The sequence below is a fragment of the Neovison vison genome, chromosome 6 (genome assembly GCF_020171115.1).
Source record: "Neovison vison isolate M4711 chromosome 6, ASM_NN_V1, whole genome shotgun sequence".
Classification (NCBI taxonomy): domain Eukaryota; kingdom Metazoa; phylum Chordata; class Mammalia; order Carnivora; family Mustelidae; genus Neogale; species Neogale vison.
Genome location: NC_058096.1, coordinates 172,145,712 through 172,172,430, shown reverse-complemented (window position 1 = coordinate 172,172,430; position 26,719 = coordinate 172,145,712). Strand labels below are relative to the sequence as shown.

The window sequence follows — 26,719 nt, the reverse complement described above, 5'->3', positions numbered from 1 at the left end:
TCCCTTCTGAGAGCAGGTCTTTCTCTTGGGATCACAACCATTAAACATTGATGGCCATGTACCTTAGACCTCTTCTAAGAGTTATGGTGTTTCCACAGTGGTTATATATGATCAACTTAAACTGTCACACTGGAACACAACCATTTGCTTTTATTTAATAGGGTTCAGGTAATAGCATAAACCTGCTCTCAGGTTAGAGATGTATTTAAAATACAATTCTATTTTAAAAAGAAAAGGAAAAGAAGGTCCCCTAAAAATTCAATCTAAATCCCCAAGTTTTTATTGAGTGTTTACTAGCTATTATTCTAAATATTGGGCCCTATTAAGTAGGTAGGATTAGCCCCATTTTACAGATGAGAAAACTAGAATTTAGAGTGGTTTAGTCATTCACACTAGCCAGGAAGAAACAGAGCTGGAATTTGAACTAGGTCTGAGAGATTCTAGTGTATATACTCTCATAACCAAAATTCCAACCTGTAATAGGCTTCTCTGAGAGATCACTGGCTGGGCAGAGTAACACCCTGGGTGTTTACAAAAACATCTGTATTAGTCTGGCATTGCATTAGGTTCTTTCAGTGTTTTAGCACATTAACTCCCATGGTCAGTACGAAACAGGCATCACCATCCCCATTTTACAGATGAGGAAAATGGAGGTTTAAGTAGTTAAGGTCACCTGCAGGTTTCGACCCAAGTCTACCGGATTCCAAATGTGGTTATTTTTCCAGATACTTGTTCTTGATCTACCGGATTCTACATGTAGTAACCACAATCCAATTCTAAAACAAAGCGACTGGAGCAAGAGCTATACTAAAAGAGACTGCAGTATTCTGGGAGTCCCGTTGGTCAGGACCGTGGAGAGCTCCACGCGCCTCCATACTGATTGGCTCCAGTACTGCTGACTTCAGTGCACTCCGAGGCTTTCATAGGCCCGCCCGAGACAGGTCCCTCCCACTCTCACCAGGAAGCCATTGCAAGGCAGGCATGTTCTACTTTAAGTGGGCCTTTACAGACAGGGTGCTATCAGGTGCAGAGTGGGGTCGGGGAGGGGGGAGAAGGGTGGCATTGAAAGGGGAGCTGCTAGATGTCCTCAGGGTATTATGCGGCTGTTACTCTTTTTAAATATCTTCCCTCCTCTCCCCGCCCCCCCCCCAAGTAGAGGTTTCTAGTAGGCATTTCCCATCTAAGGTCCTAATTAGTAAGGGGTGCCTAAATAGAGAGTTCTCAATGGAATAAGACATGTTTACAGGACATACCAACTGACAATTTATAAAATACTTTTTTTGTGTGTGGCATAATCCCTTTCCATCTTCACAATCGCCCTGTGAGTCAAATATCACCCCACGGTGCAGATAAGGAAACAGAGACTCAGAAATAGTAGATGAGTACCCAAGGTCACACAGCAGGGAAATCTCAGAGCTGAAACTTGAACCTTGTGATCATTATACCAAATTGCTCTGACTCTTTTAAAGAGACCCCAACAACTCCCAGTAAGTGTATTATTACCTTCATCAAAATTATGTTTATCTGATGCTTGGAAATTTTGTTTCCAGAACAAAACAACGAACATGGCCATAATCTATCACCCTTCCTGGATTCAAACATCGATTTGTTAATCAACAGAAATGCAGTCTACATAATAGGGTAAAATCTAAACTCTTTCCATGGTCTACAAGTGTCTACATGAACTGACCTCTGCCCAACTCTCTTACCTCATCTCCTAGGGCTGTCCTCGTCCTTGCTGTTCCCTGAACTCACAAAGCTCATTCCCAACTTGGTGCTTTGCACTGACTGTACTTCTGGGCCTGGGATGCTCTCCCCTCAGCTCTTTGCATAGCTGCCCGCCTGTCCCTCAGCTCTCAGTTCAAAGGCCCCCTCTTCAGAGAGGCCCTTACTGACTACTTGAGCTAGGTGGCTTCTCATCACTCCCTTACATCACGTTGTGCCATATCCTTCCTGGCAGTCACCATCATTGGAAATGGCAGACTTGGTTTATTAGTACACCATCTTTCTCTCTTGCATAGCACCTAAGTTCCATGAGGGTAGGGATTCTGTGTGAGTGAATGTCACCTTATCACCAGGATCATGCATAACACAGACATCTGATAAATGTCGGCTGAAGGAATTGATTTCCTCATTGATCTCATGCAGTGACCACAAATTTAGATTATTCAGGTCTCCACTGTGTTTCTAATTACCTCAAGGGAGATGCCAAAGCTTTGAAAACAAGTTCTTAAAAAATTATTTTATTTAAATGAGCAAGCTGCATATCACAGTTGTAGAGGGAGAGGTTGTCACTTTAGAATGTTAAGAGTCACTTTAGCAGTCACATGAGCCCATATTTCTTCAAAGAGGAAAAAACAATCCCAAGCAGGGTTGTGAATTCCTTGGCTTTCAATCTTCCATAGCTTAGTTTCCAATGAATACTGGAGTATCCTGAAGAAGGCTCAGATAATTCTGAAGGGGCACTTCTCTCTGTCCATTAGGATGAAAACTCTATAGTCAGCTGGCAGCAGAAACTCAGAGACAGGAGAAATAGGCAGTCAAGAAAGCCTTCCTCCCCAAAGGAAGAAGGCTGAAGGAACAAGAGCTCTGCTGCACTTGGCTTCCTTCAGACATGCTCCACAAAAGTCATCTCAGCAAAATGGCATAGGGCACACACATTCACACACAGAGAGAAGCATTTCCTCCCAGGGGACTAAAGACAGCCCCTTGGGCATGCAGGATTCTATTGTGGTAGGGCAGTCAGAAACCCTAGACTGTGAAGGAAAGAAAGAGGATGCCACCAGTGGAGCTAAAAGAGGGGTCAGTAATTATCAATCAAGTCATCCCCAAATATTTACCAAGCATTTCTGACCTCCACACTAGACAGATGTGTGGCAGCCAAATGAAATGTTTCCCAGACTGTGGGTTCTAGAGCCAGACTTCCTGGGTTTGAATCTCTGTTCCATTTCTTGCTATCTGTGACCTTATTACTCTAGAGCTCAGTGCCTCAATTTCCCCATCTACTAAAAGGGAAGAACAATACCAGTATCTACTCTACATACATTTAGCTGCTGCAATTTTTATTATTGCCAAAATTCTTAGGTCTTGGAGTTCTGGTTATCTCCTCCCTCAAATGGTCCTTCAGCCACCAACCCTGAGAGGCTGTGGCAAGGATTAAATAGGAAAAGAACTTGCAGACAGGGAAATGTCACATAATTAGAAGAGGAAGAATTAGAACAAGACCTTGGAATAGACTCTGGACTGGGCTACTAGGGAAGGGGCTGCAGCTTCTGTTGGAGGGTGGTAAGGTAAATTGGAAGGTAAATGCTAAGGCCACTGTCCAAGGAGACTCCTCAGAATGCATGGGCCTCCCCGGAATTCAGGGAAAGGACAAGATCCTCTGAGATGTATGTTCTGGAAAAGGCTCACAAAGACATGAACTGAGTATGATTTGGGGTGAACCAAGGTAGCTATAGAGGTATGTGAAGGATAGAGTGCTACTGTGGTGATGAAAAATGGGATTTATGGGGCCAGAGTCCCTGGGTTCAAAACTTGGTCACTCTGCTCCCAAACTGTGTGACCTTGAGCAAGTGACTTAACCTCTCTGTGTGGCAGCTTACTCACTTGTGAAATGGAGGTAATTACAGTCCTTATTTTTGTGGGTTATTATAAATATCAAGAAGGGACATATGTGAAGCACTTAGCCTAATATCATAAACTTTGTGTTATTAAAAGACAAAAATGGGTGAACACAAAGAATTGTGACTTTCATTCACACTTCCCAACTGTCCACACTCCCAAGAAAACAAGAACTCTACCCTGATGTAACAGGAATTTAAAAGAAAAGATCCTTAGCCTCCTTGTCATCAACTTATTCTAAACTCATTTTTACCTCTGAGCCTTTGTCCATTCAGTTCCCTCCATCAGCCCATACTCTGGAAGGATCTGTGGTTGAATGCAAGGATGTAAGCAAACAAAAAACATGGGTTTGCATTACATGAGTGTTTGTTGATTGAATGCATAACATGCACTTAAACAAGAGGATAGCACATCCTAGGTGGGTTTGTTTTGTTTGTTTTGGTTTTTGGTTTTTTTTTTTTAAAGATTTTATTTATTTATGAGAGAGCGAGCACAGGCAGACAGAATGGCAGGCAGAGGCAGAGGGAGAAGCAGGCTCCCTGCTGAGCAAGGAGCCCAATGTGGGACTCGATCCCAGGAGGCTGGGATCATGACCTGAGCCAAAGGCAGCTGCTTAACCAACTGAGCCACCCAGGCATCCCTGTTTTGTTTTGTTTTTTAGGAGAACAAGCAGGGTAATGACCTATAGTCCCAAGTCTGGAGATCATACCCAAGGTACACTGATATGGGACCTGCGCTCTCAGCTACTAATCCAGGATAACATTTATCCTCTTCAGAGGAAAGCATATCTTATATCAGGTAAGTGATCCCACCTGCCCCTGTGTTACTGTTGGGCTCTCTGCAGAGGCCTGCACTAACAATTGTTCTCAGAGAAGGGCCCAGTGCCTGGGATCATATTTCATTTCTCCAAGGGAAGCAAAGGCAGGTCCCAAATCCTCTGGGGCCCTGGTCTATACTCTGAGTTGCTGTTGGAGGAATCTTCTTAAAGCATAGCTCTGCTGGCATCCTGCCCCTACTGAATGACCTTCAACGGCTCCCTAATGCCTTCCAGGCAAGGTCTGATCTTGTGTCCGGCATTTGAAGCCTCTTTGAAACATATCTTCACCTTTTCTTTACCCCAGGTTCTGCCATTCTCACCACTGGTTCTCACCCTCTTGGCCTCACCCTCTGGGCAGTCTTTGACTGTGGGCTCTTCTCTCCCAGGTACACCTTTGCTCATGCTTCCCTTCTTCAGGAAGCTTATCATTCCCTTGCCTGAACTCCCTCTGGCCCTCCACTATAGCCTTGTCCCACTGAACTGTGATTTTGTGTCTGTCTTCCTCTAGATTGAGGGTCCCTTGAAAAGTGGCATGATGCTGGCTTCACTGCTCTACCCCCAGCACTACACAGCCTGGGGACTGGCACAGACTGGGACAGGGACTCAGAAAACCTCTTTTGATTGGATGATCTCCAGAATCAAAATATTCACAATGGACTTTTACATTATTAAAATTACATTGTGTTTTTATGTGAAGTCTTTGCCCCTAAGTTTTACCTAAGTGTATTCATTCAACCACTAATGAGTACATGATTTGTGTCAGGCACTGACTGAATAAGAAAAAGCTCCTGTTCTCATGGAATCTATGTTCTACATGGAAGAGATGGCCAGTATGCAAGAATTCAAATAAACAAACAGGAGGATTTTAGAGTGATGGGTAACATGGAGTGTGTGGTGATAAGGGATAATCTGGATTCTGGAGAGCTTCTTGGAGGAGGACACATCTGGCCATGATGATGGATCAAAGGAAAAGTGGGATGGATAACTTGGGCTCAGTTTCCTGCAGGCTTCTCACTTCAGAGTTTTGTCTGTGCTGCTTTGTTGATCTTTGGACTGTTTCTGGGCAGGAAACCAGCCTGTAGCAGGCATAGAAGATGGTATCAGAGAGCAGAGAGGCTGGGGCCAGTGGGAGTGGAAAGGCTGTCACCCAGCATAGCCCTCCACCAGCTCCTCCCTGAGCCCCTGCCAGGCCTGTGTAAAATCAGAAATATCTTTCTCTTGCCCTTGGGTTTTTTCCCCTAAATTTGTCCTTGAAGGTGCCAGATGCCCAAGGGGGTCTGGCATCCTGCAGGGTGAATTCCTCTGCACTGAATATTAACTGGTTATTGAAAGGCACACAACTACCTGCCCCAGGCTCTCAGCTCCCTCCTGCTCACCATTTTCTGGCAAGGTGAGCACCCCTAGCCTCCCCATCCTGCTCCCCCTGGACCCTGGAACAGAGGGCTTTGGCAGCTTGCTCAACCCCAAACGCTGTGTATTTAATTAAAATGGAATCACTGCTCACCCAGGAATCAAGGGGTAAAACAAAAGGCCCTTTCACGGTGGGAACAGGCTTGGTGGCATCAGTGGCGTCGGCTACGGCTTTACTCACATGCCTCTGGTTTCAAACTGCAGACAAGTTGGTGCTTTAGCTCTTCAATCAGCAGGATCTGTAGCCCTCTCCCTGCCCCTGGCCTAGCCCACACCAACTCTGACTCCAGCATGGAGCGGGTCTCCAAGTGCCTGCCTGCCACTGTCCTGGGAGGATCTGGGGACTGCTCACCTTGCTAACTAGAAAACCAACCTTTTCCTCCCTGCAAAGTGGGGGAGGGTCTGGGATGATGGAGAGTGGAACAAGGATGAGCAGGGAGAGGTGGGGGGCATGTAAAACAGGTAAGAGGTCAGGCAGAAGACCAGATGAAGTATAGGAACAAGGCAAGAGGGAAAAGTCCCTGGCAGAGAGGCTGGGTCTCCAGGTGTGGCTCATCATGCAGCAAGGCCCCCATCCTGCTGTCAAGGAGTATACCCATATTCCAAGACCCGCACATGTTCTGCTCATACAAAATCCAGCTGTGCTGAAAGAGGACCTGATACAGTGAGGGCACCCCCAGGGCCTTGGGAGCTTGCACAATCTTGCTGGATTGCCCACATGAGAGTGTTTCAGAATCTCCAAAGAGGGAGGAGACATTGTGTCAAGCCTAGCAAAGGGCAGGGGAAGTAGGCAGACTCTCTAGGCAGAAAGGGGAAAGTATATCCCTAGGGGCCATGATTGGAGCCCAGTATGAGCAAAGACACTCCTGGAACACAGAACTGGCACAGATATGAGTCTAGTTAGCTTGGACCCTGAGTCCAAGGCCCATAAAATGGAAATGTCCACCTGGTTGGTCCCTGGGGCAGGCTCGGAAGCCACTCACAATATATGAAGCCTCAACCCCCTGAGAGGAAGATTAATGTGGGGAGAGAGGAGTGGACCCGGAGTTAGAAAGCCTGGAGAGGTGGTCAGACCTCCCCTCTCGGGGCCTCAGTTTCCCCCCTGGTTGAACTAGAAGGTCTCTGATCTTTTCAGTCTAACGTTCTCTGTCCTTCCCCCTCCCCACTCCCACCCCCACCTATTAAGGCCAGTAGCTGTGCAAAGCCAAGGAGGGGAGCCCCCTTGGAGACAAGAAGGGGATGGTCATGAGCATGCACATACCCCAGGAACTTGCACAGAAAAGCAGAGAGGGCCCCAGTGGGGACCCACACACTCACAACATAGGCAGTGCCCAAATGAAGACTGACTGGAGCTCAGGGTTGATGTGCAATTTAACCCCCCTCTGCCCCTTTTAGGGGCAAGCCCTCAGTTCTCCTCCAGCCTGCCAAAGAGGGAGAAGAGTTTGCTTCATTTTCTCCATTCCCCCCCACCCCAAGTAAGACTGCTCCGGGGCATGCAAATTCATTAATATGGGATTCATTAATATGGGATTATAGGGATTACAGGCTGCTGCACCCTGAAGGTGACTGAGGGCACATTTGAGGGCACATTTGAGGGGTCTCACCATGCAAGGAAAGAAACCAAGGCTCAAGCACTCTCTCCAGAGGGCAGAAGGAATGCTGGGTTGAAGCCCCCTTACAGCCCCCTCTGCCCCTCCCTCCTACATCAAAAGGGAGACAGCTTGGCGAGGCATGCTCACCTCCTTGTCACCAAAAGGGTGGCTGGAATTGCACCCACTCCCTCTTTCTCTGTCCTCTGGGGGATTTCAAGGCCAGACTGTGACAGTGCTGGGAGGATGGCAACAGGAATTCTGGCCTGGCTTTCTGCAGAGCAGCACCCCAGACTCCAGGGACTGGGGAAGCCTTTTCAGGAGCATTGCCTTTTCAGGTAATGCTGCCTTAGGGAAAGGGTTTCTGGCTCCGGCCCCTTTTATGGCTGCTGGTTCTCTGGAGGAGGAGAGACTCAGCTCGGGGCCAGTGTGTCTTCAACACCCACCCCCCTGGCACTTGCAGACCCTGTTCCCTTCTAACCAAGACATACACAGAGAGGGAGGAAGGGAGGGAGGCAGAAGGAGTGAGAGGAGGGGAGAGAGAACATATGCAGACCTCAGGCCACAACAGCTTAGTAGAGTTTAATCACATTTTTACTTTTTCTTTTTGTTTATTTGGGTGGTTAGCTTCTATGTGTGACAAGTGATATTCTATTCCGTTTAAGTGCATAATAAAGTTTTCCTTTAAAATAATGTCCTGGAGTACAATGGTAAACTGACAAAAGCAAGCGTAAGTGGCTGAGAGTGTAGGGGGTTTTCCAATACGGTGAAAGAGTTGGAACACCGGCAACTGCAGCTGGGAACATTGCTGTGGAGGACAAATGCCACCCTTTCCAGACTGAGGCCTGGAGAGGGGAAATAACCTGCCCAGGGGGAGTTCCCAGGCCATACCCATGACCAGCCCTGGGAGACCCCTCCTCCTGCCTTTTGGGGGCTGTATCTTTTCTCTTTGCTCTGACTTCTCAGCTTCCTCTCTCCAGACCCTGTGAAGCTCCTTTCTCCCCCTCCTTGCTCTGGTTGAGGAACAGAAGTAGGAATTAGTGAGTATTCACTGTGAGGTGTATTAGAAAGAACCCAGAGCTGATTGCAGTCCTGAGCAACTCCGCACTCACACAATGAGCGGGTCAGCACCAGGGGCTCACCTTCTCTGAGCCTGGCCTCCTTTCCTCTGCAAGAAATGATAATGGTGTCACGCCTCTGGGGACCACAGGGAGGCCTTAATGATCCAATGCCCCTGAAATGCCTAGCACGGAGCCTGGGATTTGTATCTGGCAGAAGCTTGACGAAGGTGAGTTCTCTACTAGCATAGTTTCTTTTCAAAAGGACTGCAATGTTGCTGTGGATGTCCTTGGTATATTCAGTGACACTCTTGACAGCAGATGAGAAGTCTTAAAACTGCTTTAAAAATAGATTAGAAGTCATTTATAATTTGTACACTCATTGTTGGAATGCAAATGATGCTGCTAAATGCCTGCTCTCATAAGTGGGCTTGTTCAACCCTCAGTCTGCTTAGCAAATCCTTTGCTCCTCTTGAGTGCAGGTAAAATCCCATTGCAAGAGCTGAGAAGAGCAGAGCCCAGAGACTGGCTACAGGGGAAGAGATTTTTATTAGGCAGTACTTATAGGGCCTGTGACTTCCGTGTTCTCTGCCCAGCCCTTCCCCACCGCCAGCTGCCAAGGCATGGGGCGGAGGTGGGGAGAAGGATCAGAGCTGATGTATGCCCAGATTTCTACTTCTTATGTACTGATCCACCTTCTCCTTCTTCAGCCTTTCCAGGAACAAAACACAAATCGACACCCGAGAAATAAACTTCTCAACTCTCAAAGAGCAACCCAAAGAGAACAGAGATCTTAGAGGCCCTTGGAAAGTGGGCAAGAGCTGGGTGGAGGTGCAGCTCTGAGTCCTCACCCCTCCTTCTCTGGAGAGCCGCATGTTTGGCCAAATGGCATTATCTTCCCTTGGGTGTCCCATGGACATCTAAACTTAACATGGCCCAAACCAGGCTCCTTGGTCCTCTTCCCTCTGCCCCCACACACTTCTTGCAGATCCCCCACTTTGGGGAGAAGCAGCACTGAGTCAGCCCTGTGGGCCAGGAGTCTCGCCTCTCCTGTCCTCTCCAGTCTGTGGAGATGGGATTCCTCTTGAATCCCTCCTCTCCTTCTCCCCCTAGTCTTGGCTCTCACCACCAGGACCTCCTGCCTGAAGCCCTGTGAATCATCCTGTCCTACCTTACTGCTTCCACGTGGCAGATGGAGTGATGGCTGCAAAACACACTCGCCCTCACTTTCAGTCCTCCGACATGAACGTCAGTCAGCCCTAACTTTTCAGGTAAAGTTCACATTCCATTGACTCAGCTGCAGAGCCAGCATTGATTGACTGGGTCCTGCATGTGTGCGGACCCTTGCCCCATGGTCAGACACAGGCCTGCCAGCACAAAGCTTCATCCCCTCTTATGCTACCCCACTGTTAGAGTCTAAACCAGAGGCTGTGAACTGGCAGCCCCCTGGGATATTTTGTTTGGCTTTCCCAGTGTTAGACCAATGTTTCAAAGTCAGGAGATTTCACATAAAAACGTGGGTTTCCGGCTCCTCTTAAAAACTTAGGAGACCTGGCAACACTGGGCCAGCTTTCCTTCACAGCAACAATTGCTCGAAGCTGAGTCCTACTTCCCCTTTTGAGTCGTCAAACACCTTCCAGTTGGCCACAGTTCCCGCTGCTCCATATTGTCTTATCCCAGCCTGTTTCTCTCACTTAGACCATGTACCTGGGCTCTGTGGATAGTAGAACCAGCTCCTCCTGGACCGTGTACAGTTTCTCCAGTGCATCTGACTATTCTCGTCCTCAGTTTTGGCCTGCTTGTCCCTCTTCCAGGAATGCCCTTTCTCACTCTGACAGAAAAACACCCCCTCTTTTGCAACTCTAGCACTCCCCTTGCTTCCAGACAGAATGCACCTTAGCCTTCTGTGCCCCCACTCTACCTGGTATGGATCTCCTTCCCAGCATCTCTTGCACCAAAGCACCCTTATTAATACTTGTGTCTCTCCCACTAGAATGTGAGCCTGCCCCCTAACTCTAGAGTGTAGCACACTTACTCTCTCACTAAATAGGCCTGTAAAGATTATTGATGGTTGGATGGACAAATGCTAAGAATAACAAAACCACAGAACGAGTCTATATGCTAGGCTTTGGACTAAACATTTTCCATGTGTTATCCCACTTAATGCTCAGCAGAACCCAACGTGGGAGACTATCGTTATCCCCATTAGATGAATGGAGAGATTAAGCCTGCAGTGGGGTGCAGGGATGAATTGCAAATTTGGCCTGTTTACCATCCCTAAGCAGTTGTCTCCTTGCCCCTGCTAGGCTCAGTGTCCTTCCCACCTGAAGAGTCACTACCCAGAAGGGCCACGCTGGGGGGAACCTGGACAATGGCTCCAAGAACGAGGCCTGGGGCATTAGGAAAAAGACGCTCCATGTCCCAGGAGGCCTCAGCTTGTCAGGAATATCAGGAAGACCCGAGGACTCCACCATTCAAGGTGGCCCAGGGCATCAGGATCCTCCTAAGCAGCAGGGCCACTGTTTTCAAAGGAGGTGTTCAGGGTTCAAGTCTGGACTCTGTCACGCGTGAGTTGCATGAGACCTGAGGCAAGATTCCCATCTCGCTGAGCCTTACTTCCTCCCTGTAAATGGGGGTAATAACTGTGCCCACATCTAGAGCTGGAGGAAATGCGCAAAGAGACAGTGCCTGCCAAGTGCCTAGGCCATTTTGACAGATGGTGGCTGCAACTCTCAGCAGAGTTCCTTGGGCAAATTTGCAGTGTGCACTGTCCAGTTCCGGAAGCCCGGTCCCTGGCTGGCAGAAGGGGTGCAGACAGGAGCCTGGACTGTAGTCCTGGGCTGGCCTCTATGGTGAAATACGACAGGCTGCACTTCACCTTCTCCTGGGCTATTGTATCGGGCTGCAGGCCCCGTTCCTTCTTCCTAGTTAATGCCCATTGGTGAACATGTGTGCGTGGGTGTGCTACGCATGAGTGTGAGCACTGGGAGTGTGTCTCCGTGTGTGTGTGTGTGTTGAAGCAAATGCATCCATCCTTACAACACTGGTTTAGATCACTGAAGTGAGCATATGTGTATATTTGTACATACCTGCTTATGGGTAAGACCCTCCCTCACATGCCTACTCATGACTCCCTGAGAGCCTGGACAGTGACTTCCCTGGTCACTGCTATATCCCCAGGCTCTGGCACATCACAGGTGCTCAATAAATCTAAATGTGATGAACAAGTCTACATAAACACACACACACATCCCTTTGCTGTTCCCAATCACTGTATTTTTTTTTAAAGATTTTATTTATATATTTGACAGAGATCACAAGTAGGCAGAGAGGCAGGCAGGGAGAGAGGAAGGGAAACAGGCTCCCTGCTCAGCAGGGAGATGCAGCGAGATCTGATGCGGGTCTCGATCCCAGGACCCTGGAATCATGACCTGAGCCAAAGGCAGAGGCTTTAACCCACTGAGCCACCCAGGCACCCCTCACTGTATGTTTTTAAAAAAGAATTTGGTAATCCTGTGATGAATCTCATAATGTTTTCAAGTGTTCTGTGTTTTTCAGCCTCACCCAGAGGCAAAGGTGCACCACTAGCATGGTGGTTGGTGGAGGGGGAAGGAAAGCCTACACCTGAGTTGGCCAAGCTTGGCAGAAAGCCAGTTCTGCCTTGTGCTAGCTGTGTGACTTTGGCCAGTTGCTTTACCTCTCTGATCCCACCACGTGTGAGGATCAAATATGTCTGGGTAGGGGAAAGCCCAGCACAAAATCCCACACAATTCAGTTGTCTCTCCTGGTAACTCTTACCTAGAGATCCCCTCACCCCCAAGGCTGGGCACACCTAGACTCCAGCACTGGGGCCTGCCACCTTGTTTCTAAGTTTTTCCCAAGTTTTTCTTTCTCCTAACTGCAAGGTCCCTCCCAACCCCAAACCAAGCATAATACCTGGCCTCTTAGGAGAAGGGTCAGTGGTGTGCCAAGGCAATGCTCAGTGAGCCAGCCTGCAGTCTCCCCTTGCTCTATCCCTGGGTACCATTATCTAGGGTCTTCTGGCACCTAGCCAGGACACAAAATCATTCTGTATGTCCAATTTCAAGTTGAGACTCTGCACCTCCAACCTGCCCAACAGCATTCCCATACAATATTCGGCAAACCTGCCCTCAGCAGAGACATGGCACCCCTTTTTCATATCTGCACCCAGAAATACTTAGGCCCAGGCTGAAAAGAGCCAATGAAGCACTTAGTAGGTGCAAGGTAAGACCTTACTGTCAGAGTGCTGGCTAATATCTGAAGTTCAGTGACCACACTGGGATTGCTAGCAATCTGGAGGGTATGGGCATGAGAAATCTAGCTTCATCTCAGCAGCTCCAGAGGCTGTACCATGGAGCCTGCTGGCGTAAGGGATGGAGGGTGCCTGCAGGTGACACTGTCTTGAAGTGATGTCCCTCTAGCATCTAGAGCTCCCTATGGCCACATTCAAGCTCATTGCTTCTCCTCTCTTCCCAACTCCACCTGCAACTCTTCTCTCCTTCCTGTTCCCATCAAGAGGCCCTCTTCACCCATCCAGTCTCCATGGCCCACTCCAATCCAAAACCATCCCAGACTCTTTCTTTTCCCTCATAGTCGGTGCTCCACCCAGCCTGGCCTCCCAAACTCAGAAGAGAGCAGAGCTGGTTCTCTACCTTCCAACCCCATTACCTTGGTCTAAAGCACTGGTCTGCACAAGTATAAGGGCACAGTTTTTGGGGGGAGAGGGTCTCCAGTGTCCCTCTTCATCCCATCCACATGGTAGCCAGACTGAGTTTTCTAAGATGCAAAATGACCACATCACACCACTCTTTTTAAAATCTTTGGTGCCTCTCATCATCCTGTACCATCAAGTTAAAACTCCTTTACCTGGAATTTGAGGCCTTTCATGATGTGGCCCTATCAGTCTTTTCTTCCCATCTTCTGAAGCCTCTGTTCAGGCCTGCCGAGCTGGTCACTACACTCTATTACATTTTTGTATGTCCAAACCTCTTTGTAGTCACTCAAAACACCTTGGCTGCCTTTTGTCCTCTGAAGAACTCCTACACATCCTTCAAGACCCAACCCAAATAGCCCCTCTGTAAATTCTTCTCCAGTATCCTGAGGCCTAGCTGGCCTCTCCCTGCCTCTGGTAGACTCTGCTATCGTACATCTTGTGACATTACAGGTATTTAAGCAACCATCCTGCTGGTAAGACGAGGGGTACTTCTAGGTAGAGGCCTAATTCTAGCTCTCCTTCAAGCCCCTGATGCTCAGCAGGGAGCCTGGCATGTATTTGGCCTTCAGAAAACATCTGGCAAAGAATGAAGGAAGTTGCTAAGGTCCTTCAGGGAAGTCCTATATCCTCCTTGTTTCGGATGTGAGCCAATAGACACCTTCCTTCCTCAGAATTCTAGGCCACCTCAAGCGTAAGCAGAGCCAAGTCCTGCTGTGGCTTCATAGAATCCCCAGAACAGGCTCTCAAGCTATTTCCTCCTTCAATCTCAGCAACAACAGCTTTATCAGCTTTGTTTTTCTGGAAGTCCCAGAGCCTACGACTCCTTCCCGACCTCCGTGGGTGCATGGTACTTGCAGACCCTCACTTACCCTTCCAGATCTGTCCCTGGCCAGCTGTGCAAGAGGAGCAGGCCTTTCCTCTGCCCCAGAGCTGTAGGGTGAGGAACCCTACGGAGAGCTCTGGCTGCCAGCAGGAGAGGCGGACAGAGCCGCGCTGCAGAGCCGGAGGCTGCCCCCACCCAGGACTGCGGCTCTGGCAGCTTCAAGGAGCCTCTCAACATCATCAGTCCTGCTACTACAAGTCTCCTCCTCGCCTGGCTGGAGCTGGGAGCTTTGCAAGTATGCATAAAAAGGAATGGAAAATTAAAGAACAACCTCTAACAAAAGGCCCTTGGTGTGGGCCAGAGACCAAACCATTTGCCACTACAGAAATGCCAATGGAAGAAATGGAGGAAGGCCCTCTGATGGTCTGTGTGAGGGAAGGGGGGGCCCAGTGGGTTCCGAATAACTGAAGGTTAACCCTGTGAGAGCTAACTCTCTTTCCTGGCAGGTTTCTGGTTTTATTTTTATGGGAATGGGTTCAAACCTCACAGTGTGCAGTGGACCTCATCGGTGATTTCAGCATTTTGGATGACATGGGGCTGGTGAGGTGAACCTCACTGGGGCACGGCAGTGCCTTCAGTCACTGGGGAGGTGGCCGTGTGACCTGACACCAAGAGGCCTGTGCCACTGGGTCACTCCTCAACGACCCAAGCTCCCTCTTGTTCAACCCCTACCACAGTGCTTGGGAAGTCACCTCATATTCCCACTGGGCTCATGACAGTTCAGAAGAACCTGTGACTCTGTCTACTCTCCCTAGCTATTCCTGGTTCCTTTACTTCTCCCCACCCCCCTCTTTCCTTCTTGTTTCTCTTAAAACCTCCCCCCTTTTTAAAAAAACTTTCCTGACCCACTATTCCAAGCTCTGGCATTGGAGGTCTGATGACCACGTTCTTCAAAACCAAAGGGCATGAGTCTTCCTTCAAGCCCTAACCAATCAGTTTTTTCCTCTGGATTCCTAGAGCCTCTCATCCCCTTTTGCTTATTCTCAGAGGGGTCCAATTTAGGAGCATTTCCAGGACCTTGGGGACTTTTCCAGGATTTGAGTCAAGGGGTTCTCAAAGTGGGGTCTGACATGAACTACATTTGAAGAGAGTGGGCCTTTGGGACTTGCAAAGATGATGGCACAGGGGGAGGAGAAAAGAATAGCCAAACCAGTCCAGAGACAAGGGCAGGATCAATGTCAGCACCATCCTCAGGGACTCAGGCTAGAGGGGAGGGTGGGGATGCACAAGGGGCAGCAGGACGCCTGGGGTCCTGTGGACCTAGCTTCCCACTCTGCTCCCTCCACTTATTGGCTGGGGCATCCAGGGAAAACTACTGAACCTCTCTGAGCCTCAGTTTGCCTGCACATGAAACAGAGACTTATGCCCACACCTTCCAGAAGTGGTAAAAGTCTCAGGTTAAATAATGTGCACAAGGCTCCTGGCATAGTATTCTGTTGCTGGTGGCTGCTCAGGATGGGATGTTTGCTCTCTAATTGTCCCCTCCTTCAAATCTGCTAGAGGACTCATGGAAGATACCAAGAATGAGGTAAAGAAGTTCCAGAACACTGTAAAATATGACCTACAGCCAGGAACCAGCCCAGAAGGCACACAGCCAGGGTTTCTGGAAGTTAGCATGGAGCCCCCTGGGAGAGTGGAACAGGCACTCACTTTTCAAGAACTGGCCCTGAGCTTGCCCAGTGGGGACAGTAGAAGCTGGAGGGGGCCAGGCATGCCCCAGCCTCACTCACTGCCTGCCCCTAGGTCCCAGGCATTTCCAAATCCAGACCCCTGGCCCACATTTATGAGTCCCTTCCAAAATCATGCGTGCATGGGTGTGGCAGCACATTATATTCTCTAGGGCATATCATTAAGGGCTTTTTTCCTTCTAGATGCTTCTCCCCCATGCAACCTGAGACTAAACCACCGACACATTGGCTACACAAGGAAAGTGACATAGTGGGTCATGGATGACCAGATAAAGTGACTGGCTTGACAGGTTCCAAATTAAGAATGTTCTAGGCCTCTCTCCTACTCCAAAGTGTCTAATGAACTGGGATTCTTAATATTCTTCTTGAACACAAATGTGAGTGTCCATCCTCCTAAAGTCACGTAATGCCATGGGTCTTATTCCTTCCCCATCTGCTCTTTTTTCTTATTTCTTCCCCCGTCCCTCTTTTTTCCCTCCCCTCTCTACTTCCACGGTGTATAAAAAGATTTAGAGAGGAGATATCAACAATGGTTGGAGGGAAACTTGGCCCAATCTCTCTGGGTTTCAGTCTATTCCTCTGTGACATGGGAGGCACAGGGAGGCCTTGCCAAGTGTCTATGTTAGGCCTGGCAGAGCCATGCACACTGTTGGGGGTACTAGGTGGAAAGCTCCCTCAATGATCACAAAATGTTTTGGAAGCGCATCCCACCAGGCTGGCCTCCCAGTGCTGCCCTCAGCAGGTGGCATGCAGTCCAAATCAGCCAGGACGTGCCCATTTCACAGGTAGGAAAGGAGTACCCATGGGTTCACAGGCTTACCTCAACAGAGCAGAGACATTGCAGAATTAAACAGCTGCCAAATCCCACCTCAGAAAGCATTCTCCTTATTTTATCTGCCTTTCTGTTAGAATTGGTGGTTCCTGTCTACTCCTGCTACTTTCTACTGGGCATTTCTGCTAAGTGCTTTCTCCCCAGTTGCTATTTTATATCATGACTGTGTGCTCTGGCAGGGGTGGGTAGGGTCCTGCTCCATCACTGCTCCTGTTCTACAGACCAGTGGTGATAAGAACAGCCAGTGGAGGCATGCTTCTGCCCTGGGTGAGGGGATGGTAGGGGGTGGAGAAGGGTGGCTGAGGGGCAGGCCAGGGTGTGTGGGATCCATACCTGTCTCCTGGCCCACAGGCCCTCCCCACACACCACCGGAGGCCAGCCCCCACCCCCTTCTCCTCCCAGGCTCTCCCTGCCTCAGCCTGCCAGCCCTCACACCCGTGTCCTGACCCCAGTGGAGACACGTTACCCTCCTCTTACTGAGGAAGACAGCCTGAGGGGTTAGGAGCCTGTTGGAGGCCACACTGCCAGTGACCTGAGCAGAATGGTGTTCAAGAGGACTGGGTCCCTTTCTTGAGTGACTTAGAAAGGACTTAGGACCTGTCCCATTCTTGTTCCAAATGAGTCTGCCAGTACCCCCCACCCCCAACTCAAATAGACTTTTTTTGTCTCTGTGTTCTCATTTAAGCCTATCCCCCTGTTCCCTTTTTACCTTTACCTGTAAAAATCTTCTACAGTCTGCCTTAACTTCTATCTCTGGCAATTTCCAAGACTGTGACCTTGGATAAGTGACTCATCCCCTATACGCCTCAGTTTCCTTGTCCACAAAACGAGGACAATACCAGTACTGTGAGAATTAAATTCAAGAACACAATTCGGGGGGGGGGAGGTCAGCAAGTCCCCAGGCACATGAAGGCAGACCCCTCACAAAAATGCCTTGTTGTTGTTATGCTTACCTCTCCTGATCACCCCCGATCAGCAGTGATTTCTCCTGACTCTATACCTCTGTCATGCCACATTCCACTTTTCTTTCTCTGTTGTACAGTGTGGGTAGTCACTCCTGTGTCTTCTCTCCAGCCACACTCTGAGTTGCCAGATAATCCTGAAGTAGGGACATAGTTGGCACTGGACCACTCCCTCTGGCTGCCAGCTGTGTGGTGACAGCTCCTATCATAACCCCTACAGGCCCTGCAGTCCCTGGGTGGTTGCGGGGGGCTGCCCTCTGTCTGCACTTCTTCACTAACCATTCCCACCTTACTTCCCCTCACCACGCCCCGCCAGGCAGCTACTGTCACCTCCCCTCCTCTGAAGCCCCTCAGCTCAAGGTCACTGCAGCTCCCACCTTGCCAAGTCCCATGGCCTTTTCTTGGTCCTCCTCTTCCTTGACTTGCTGTGTTTAGCACTGACTTTTTCTCCCCTCCTTGTGAAACACCTGCCTGGGAACCCAGGGCTCTCCTGCCTCTCAGACCACTCATCCTTTGCCTCCTTTGTTAGCACCACCCCCCACATCCCGCCCCACCATGCCCCCAGCTGTAACTGTTCCAAACACAGAGCTCTGCTCTTTTCTCTCCAACTATACTCACTCCTTGATTTATCTCATTTAATCCTGAGGCTTCAAATATGATTTACATACTGATCTTTCCCTCAGCTCCAAACTCAGATCCAACTGCCAACTCCACACTTGGATGTCTAATGAACATCTCAAAGTCAATATGTCCAAAACATTACCCTCCATTTCCCCAACCAGACCTACTAGCCCAGCCCACACCCCTGGCCTCTAGTCTTCTGCTAGTCTCAGTAAAGGGCAATAGCATCTACCCTGTTTATAATAAAGACTACGACTGAATTTTGTCTTTGGTTCCTAGAAGGGAGACTGTAAATACTTAAAATTTCTCTAGTGATGGGGGTGTCTTTTGTTGTTCATGAGCCCCTGGGACTACATCTGAGTTTATGCTAATAGGCTGAAGTAGGATGGGTGCTAGTCACCAGAAAGATCATTAGCAGTCATTAGAGGATTGGGGCTCTGAGCCAGGGGAGGGAGGATGGAGACTGACTTCAGTCATGTGGCTAAGCAATCAACCAATCATGCCAACATAATGAAATCCCAATAAAAGCTCTGAACACTGGAGCTCAGTGAGGCTTCCTGGTCGGTCAACAATCAATGTGCCAGGAGAGCAGACAGGTCTTTGGTGGGACCCTGTGAGACCTCGCCTATGTGTCCCTTTATTTGGGTGGTCCTGATCTATAGCCCTTATAATAAAACTGTAAATGCAAGTAGAGTGCTTTCCTGAGTTCTGTGAGTCATTCTAGTGAATTTTCCAGCCAGAGAGGGCTACAGGAACCCCCAAATTTATAGCCAGCCCATCAGAAGTGTGTTAGCTTGAGGACCCCACTTGTGGTTGGCATCTGAAGCTGGGGCAATCTTGTTGGGAACTGTGGGGTCTGTGCTAACTCTGGGTGGCTAGGATCAGAGTTAAATTTCAGCACCAAAACTGATGTCAAAACACACTCCAGGAGGCATCCATTCAGAATGGGGCTACTCCTCCCCACTTCCATGGCCACCACCATCTCTCACCTGAAATACTCCATCCAGTCTCTGGGTTCCACCCCTATGCCATGCAGTCTCCCCTCTGCAAAGCAGCCAAGGGCTTTCTGTTCATGTGCAAGTCAGTGCCCCTCCCCTGACCCCCCTCTTCAAAATCTCACATGCCCCATCCCACCTGGAATTAAGGCAAAGTTCTCATGATCTAGCCCCTCAGCAGCCTCCCGGACCTCACCGCCCACTGCTTGCTGGCCAGCTGCTGGAAAAGTTCTCACACTGATGATCTGCTGTCTCCAAATCTTTTGCTTTGCAGCTGGCTCTTACAAGGATTTATTTACATAGATGTGGAAGGAATTACAACAGGGTTGTACAGTTCAAACAGTTTGAGCAAAAGGAAAAAATGAAGGTTTTATTAGCAGGCAACAAACAGATGCTCTAAAAGCAAAATGTGCCAGGTCATTTATTTCAAAAGTTACCATGAGACTGAAGACAAAAAACACAATTGAGAAAAATGCACTGAAGGCAGACTCCTAATTTGGGTTTTGGTTCTGTCTCTCCCATTTCTGAGTTGTGTGACTTTGGGCAAGTGGCATCCTCTCCCTGAGCCTCAGTTTTGTTATCTGTGGAATAGGAAGAATACTAATACCTCCTGGCCTGTGTTCCAGCATCACCATGAGGGTCTCCTGAGAGGCAGATGGGAGAAGGCTGCTCCAATGTAAGTTAGTTTACTCCAGTGTTAACATCAATCATGGAAGGAAGTTCCAGGACTTTTGGACAAGGAATAATCAGTACTGAGGGGTTATCTAGGAATAATTGTGGATTTTCAGTCTCCTACGAAAGGTGCTGAGAGAAGAGATTTTGCGAGTCAGAGGAAAATGCTAAACCCAGTTTTTCTGCTTTGTGGGTCAGATTTTCTTAACCAATCCCCCCCAACAACTCCAGGATGCTGGGCACAGTCCTAGGTCCCAGTTTGGCCTCTGGGCCTAGGGCAGACAGCCCCTTCTCCTCTCTGGTCTTGGAGGTCCTGCCATCACTGCTGGCCTAATATGCTGGTGTCACTGTGAGTGACAGCCCCATTGAAGGACCAGCGGTTGGACTGCTGGAGTTCAGTGTGGGGTGACAGTGTGGCAAAAGCACCCCCAAATATCTCTGCAAATGTCCTCTCTGCCCTTGCTTAAATCCACGCCTGGAGTCATCCTTGCTCTCTCTTCTTGTCCATCTTGAGAGTCATTGTCTTCTATCTACTTCTCATCATCCACAGCCACCATCGAGGCAAGGTGACCACTGATTCTTGCCTGGACAGCTGCATCAGCCTCCCACTGATCCCCCTCCTGCTCCCAGCCATCCACTCTCAGCATAGCTCCAGCCAGAGCAGTCTTTTAAAAACACAGATCAGTTCACATTGCTCCCTGACTAAAAGCCTCTGGTGAATTCCTGATGTTCTTAGACTATAGTCCAAAATCTCTTTGACAATGGTGGCCTTATGATGCTGTCTTCTGACCTTCACCTCTCATCTCACCAGTAGCCCCCTTGGTCTCTATGTTCTAGGCATGCTCAGCTTCTGCATTTCAAAAGCTTCTCCCCTCACCGCAGGATCTCTGCATAGGTGATGCCTTTGCAGGAATCTCTTTTCTCCTTATTTGGGCTTCCCTTTACCTCACCTTCATCTTGGTCCATCATCTAACTTCTATGACCTGCTCAGACATTTGCATCCTCATAAATCCTCCAATTTCCACGTCAAATAAGCACCTCCTCCAGGAAGCCCACCTCGATTCTGCCACCCCTTCCCCACCCTCAGGCTCTCCTAGCAGACTGGGGGCTTCACAGCATTCATCATGTTTTCATTACTATTTTGTTACCCACTTTAGGCTGTAAGCTCCATGAGGGTGGGGACCAAGTCGCTCCTCTCTCACCAGTGTCACACTCATGATAGGAACTTGATAATTTGTAAAATTTAACAGACTCACCTTGGAATTATTTTTGAATCTCTTAAGCTCCAACTACTTATGCAGCTTACATCCAATCATTGACTCTGTCATCAATCTTACCCCGCCCACACTTGCTGAGCACCCAATTCTTAACCCAGTGAAGCTTGGCAGTGAACAGGGAGAGGTGCAGATCCCCATGACAGACTATGTCAGTGCTCTAATGGGCAGCTGAGCCCAAGAAGAAGTCTCTGTCTGGAGGTTAATATAAGCTTCAGAGTAGAGGGGTTCCATGAATGCAATGCTTAAGAGCTTGCCATGCTGGAGATGAAACAGAGAAGGGCATGGAAAAAAGGCCCAGAAAAATGAAGTAGTACAAACATCTTCCCAAGTCTTCCTCTGCAGCTCTGCTTCCAGAACTTACATTGAGACCCTCATCCCAGTACTTCAGCAAAGACTGCCTAACTAGATTTTCTGTTGCAGTCTCCCTTAACTTCTGTTCTCATTCTGCTCCACCTTTGCTCCAGAGCCTGCTGTAGCTCCCTACTACCTTCCACTTAAATCTAAGGTGCCTGCCATTGGATGCCTACCTCAGCCTCTCCCCAGCTCTCACACTACTCTCCAACCTAATAATCATTGTGTCTACTAAACTTAACACCCACAACCTTCCACACCCAACTTGCTTACCTATTCCTTTTCTCTACCATTGATTTAATAAATCAGTTTCATCTTTGAGTTGATTCTTAAAAAAGTTATTTTTAAACTTTGAGATTTAGTGTCCAGAAGTCCATTTGACTGATTTGATTGTTCATAGCTCACTTGTTGATTCTCACTATGGTAGATGTGCTTGAAAGTTTCCTAATAAAATTATCTTTTTGTATGTTTAACTCTTTCTTTTGCCTTGACCTTGAGCAGCCAATCTGTGTTGGCTGGACACAACCAGGGATGGTCCTACCATTGCTGCTGGATCTTGCTGGAGAAGTGAGGGGCTTGCATTCAGGGTCTACATCATGCCTCCCTGAGGACCTCCTAAAGGCAGGGACAATGTCTTCTCCATCAATATCCCTGCTCCCACTCGAGCTTCAAGCTCTGTGCTCTGTAAAATACTGGCCACAGTCACTGGGAAGAGACTGTCCCTGTTATAGGCTGAAGTGTGGACCCTCCCCGTAATTCATGTTGCAGTCCTAACACTCAGGATCTCAGAACATGAAAGAGTTTGGAGAGAGTGTCTCTGAAGAGGTAATTATGGTAAATGAGGTCTTTAGGGAAGGTCTTACTCCAATAGACTGGTATCCTTTTAAGAAGGGGAGATTGGGAAAACAGTATGGAGTTTCCTCAAAAAGTTGAAAATAGAGCTTCTTTATGGTACAGCAATCACACTACTGGGTATTTACCCCAAAGATACAAATGCAGTGATCTGAAGGGGCACATGCGCCTGAATGTTTATAGCAGCAATGTCTACAACAGCCAAGCTATGGAAAGAGCCCAGATGCTCATCTACAGATGAATGGATAAAGAAGGTGTGTGTGTGTGTGTGTGTGTGTGTGTGTTTGTGTGTGTATATACACACAAGAGAGACAGAAGAAACCAAACCTGCTAATACCTTGATCTCAGACTTCTGGCCTCCACAACTGTGAGACAATTAACATCCATCGTCTAAGCCATCCTGTCTGTGGTATTTTGTGTATATACACACACAAACACACACACAATGGAATATTGCTCAGCCATCGAAAAAATAAGATCTTGCCATTTGCAATGATATGGATGGAACCAGAGGGTATTATGCTAAGTAAAATACGTCAGAGAAAGACAATTATATATTTTTTAAGATTTTATTTATTTATTTGAGAGAGAGACAGTGAGAGAGAGCATGAGCGAGGAGAAGGTCAGAGAGAGAAGCAGACTCCCTGTGGAGCTGGGAGCCCGATGTGGGACTCGATCCTGGGACTCCAGGATCATGACCTGAGCCGAAGGCAGTCGTCCAACCAACTGAGCCCCCCAGGCATCCCAGAGAAAGACAATTATCATATAATCTCACTGATATGTGGAATTTGAGAAATAAGAGAGAGATTGTAGAGGAGGAGAAGAAAAAATGAAATAAGACAAAACCAGAGAGAAAGAGAAACCATAAGAGACTCAATCTCAGGAAACAAACTTGAGCGTTGTTGTAGAGGGGTATGGGAGGGATGTGGTGGCTGGCTGATGGACATGGGGCAGGGTAAGTGTTGTGGTGAGCATTGTGTGTGTGTGTAAGACTGATGAATCACAGACCTGTACCCCTGAAACAAATAGTACATTATATGTTTATAAAAAAACAAACAAACAACTAAATCCACCTTAACAAAAAAAAAAAAAAAGAAAGAAAGAAAGAAAAGAAGGAGAGATTAGGACACAGATAGCACAGACAGAGGTATGACTGACTGTATGAGGACACAGGGAGGAGGCAACCTTCTAGCCAAGGAGAGAGACAGAAGAAACCAAACCTGCCAACACCTTGATCTCGGACTTCTGGCCTCCACAACTGTGAGACAATTAACATCCATCGTCTAAGCCATCCTGTCTGTGGTATTTTGTTATGCCTGTTTTAATAAACTAAGACAGCCCCCAAAACCAGCTCTCTCAGACCCACAGTTCAAGGGATGGAAGAACACTATGTGGCACTGACCTTGGTTTTGGTTTTAAAAAATGTTATAAGGAAAAGAATGCTTCAGAATAAAAAGTAACAATGTAACAATCTTTCCTGTACAGCAGACTGGCAAAATGTACACATACACACACACACACACACACACACACACACACGGGGTGAGGGGTAGAGAATTTTTTCTTAATTGTAACTGCTCTTTGAGAAATAGGGAACATTCCGCTGTGGGAAATTAGAAATGCGGAAAAGCACAAAGCAGAAAATAGGTCGCCTGTTACCCCCGCGCCCCCCCCGCCCGCTCTTTGGTATCTGTTTCTCCAATCTTCTTTCTCTCTCTGCTCTCTACCTGGCTTACTTGTTTCTATCTATCCCACCTTTTTTTAATGTAGTCAGGAAGAATTTGGGCAAATCGTCTTTTCACTTAACACGGAAGTATGACCATTTCCCCCTAGATTATTAAAAATTCATCTCAGACTATATTCAGTGGCTGCCCAGAATCTTCCACCATCTGCATGTGCCAAAATGGGCTCCCCCAACCCCCAGCTGCTGGATACTCACCCTGTTTTCTTCTTTTTTAACAAACGTAAATAATGCTATGATAAACATCCTTGTAGATAAATCTTTGTACACATCTTAGGCTATTTCCTCAGGGCAAATTTCCCAGAAGTGGAATTACTGGTTACTTACATTTGGAAAGAGGAAACTTTTTAAAAATTCTTAAAACTCTCTAGTCAGTTATGCCACTTTAGGGAATTTATCAATTTCTGACCACACATATTAAAAGCTCCCTAGAGTCTGCATTGTAATTTTAGACATCTTTAAAAAAAAAAAAAAAAAGAAAGAAAGAAAGAAAGAATAAAGAAAACCTAGGTTGTCTGGCAATAGTCGATGCAAGAGCATGACGTCCGTCCCTGCCTCAATGCAGTTGCCCTTCAAGTGAGAGCCTGCTTTCTTAGCAAGAGAAGGGAAGAAGGTGGGGCTTTAATTGAGGGAACAAACCAAGTCCATCTTATTTTTGAAAAGAATATCATGATTTGGCTCGCTAGCTTACCACTGCAGCAGAATAAGAGGAGGAGGCCATGCTCACCTCGGACAGCTCCTCAATCCTTTCCCAATATCACCTTTTGCTTCTCCATCAAAATTTATCGGCCCCACGTCCCAATTTCCCGAGGCCCAGCTACTGGCTGGAGCTAATCTGGTCAGATAATTTCTACAGTGAACACAAGAAACCATGGGTCACTAGACTACCCCAGATAGCATTCGGGGGTGGCAGTGGGGAGAACATCAAAAAGTATCACGTGCTTGACACATAAAATGGAAAACACAGGAAACTCAAATTGCATATAATCTTGCAATTTGGAAATAACCACTACTAACCTTCAGTTGACATTTTGGTGGAAGCTTGCAAAGCTTCCTCATCCTCTCCCAACGAGTGACACAGATGGTGATTTGGGCAGTGTGACAGGTGGGCAGGAGGGGATGTTGGGTGGGGAGGGCTCTATCCGATCACACTCTATCGGATCATACCCTGGGGCAACTGCTGATTCCACCCAGGAGAGAAGCCAGCTCCACACACAGCCACCCAGAGGAAGGATGATTTCTCCCAGGTTGCTGGGGAAATAACGGCCCCAGGACACTGGCAGGGAATCAAGCTGGCTTGTCCCAGAGAACTCCCAGATAGTCCCTCAAGCAAGCGGCTCTGTCTTCAAATGTTTGTTTGTAAACAGATGGTCTGGAGTTGAGGGCATGCTTTCCCAGGGGTATCATGGTGGTATCCATGGTATCCAGAGGACTCACCCACCCAGCACAGGGGCTAAAGATGGCTCTCCCAGAGCCAGCTCCCCACAAATAGTCACTAAGCTACCAGAAATGTCCTTGGCAGGCCCCTAGACCCTTGTTGCCCCAGGTCCTACCCACGCTGCCCCAGCCTCTATGCAGGGCTCCTCCTTCTCAATTCCCAAAAGAAAAAACCCCTCAGTGTGGCTGACCCCAGCAAGACAGTAATCAAAAAGTAATCAGATGGCATTAAAAGATACTAATGTATGAAGGACTGATATGATAGTCCTATAACCCACTCATGAATATTGATTGCTCTTTATGGCAAAAGACCATGTACTAATCCAGGTACACCTGCATTTTGGCAGAATATCACACCGAGATACAGAAGTCACATGCAACCTCTGTACGGTACTGGGACGAGGGGAAGTCACATTTAGGAAATAGGCCCAAACTGCAGCTTCAGCTCTGCTTCTGGTTCCCTCCCCCTCCACTGCTAGCCACCGGTTTCTGGGGAGCCACTGCTCAGAGCTCTGGTGCTCGGAAGAAGATTAGGAAGGGCTGGGGCAGATGTGCAATAGGGGTGGGGAGAGTGGAGGTGAAGACACATGGTCAGCAAACCAGACGTTGCTAAACCAGGTCCAGTAATGGTGCTGAAGTATGTGCCCAGGTGTGAGTGGGTCTCTGAGTTCCCCGAGGTGAACCCGGGGTTTTGGCTCTCACACTCACCTATCTCCTGGCTGCTCTCAGTCTGCACTCCGGGTGTGGGAAACCTACAAGCAAACAAGACCGAGATCAGAAAGGTCAGAGGGGCTTGTATTTTCCAGGTCACAAACCAGTGGCCAGATTCAGATCTGGTTGCTTAAAATTTAATATTTGAACTGATCCCAGTATTTAGAAACTGAGGGATTTCATGCACAAGTCCAGCTTTCTGACTCCTCTGGGGACAGCTGCACCTCTGGGCCACAGGCCAGCAGGCTGGCAATGAGCTGGAGTCACGTCAGCTGCCTGCTTGGGCCCACAAATGCTCCCTAATCCCAGCCTATCTGGTCCCCGTCAGTGCTTAATGGTGCTGTCCCTGCTGGGGGTCTGCTGCCAGCCAGGACCTGCACAGCTCAGGTGTGCTCCCCTTTCAAATTGGCCATCGCTGTCTCCCATCCCTTCCCTTCTCCTGCTCTAAACACAGGAGCCAGAAGTCC

The 26,719-nt window shown here is 48.2% G+C and overlaps 1 protein-coding gene across 1 annotated transcript in view; it reads right to left on the bottom strand.

Moving 5' to 3' along the window:
- Positions 1–26,265, bottom strand: part of ATP2B2 (ATPase plasma membrane Ca2+ transporting 2) — a 284,665-nt gene extending 258,400 nt beyond the window's left edge. The window contains exon 1 of the mRNA XM_044253000.1: positions 26,250–26,265. The gene's annotated coding sequence lies outside the window, so the exon portion shown is untranslated. The remainder of the gene's footprint in view (positions 1–26,249) is intronic.
- Positions 26,266–26,719: the final 454 nt, after the last annotated feature.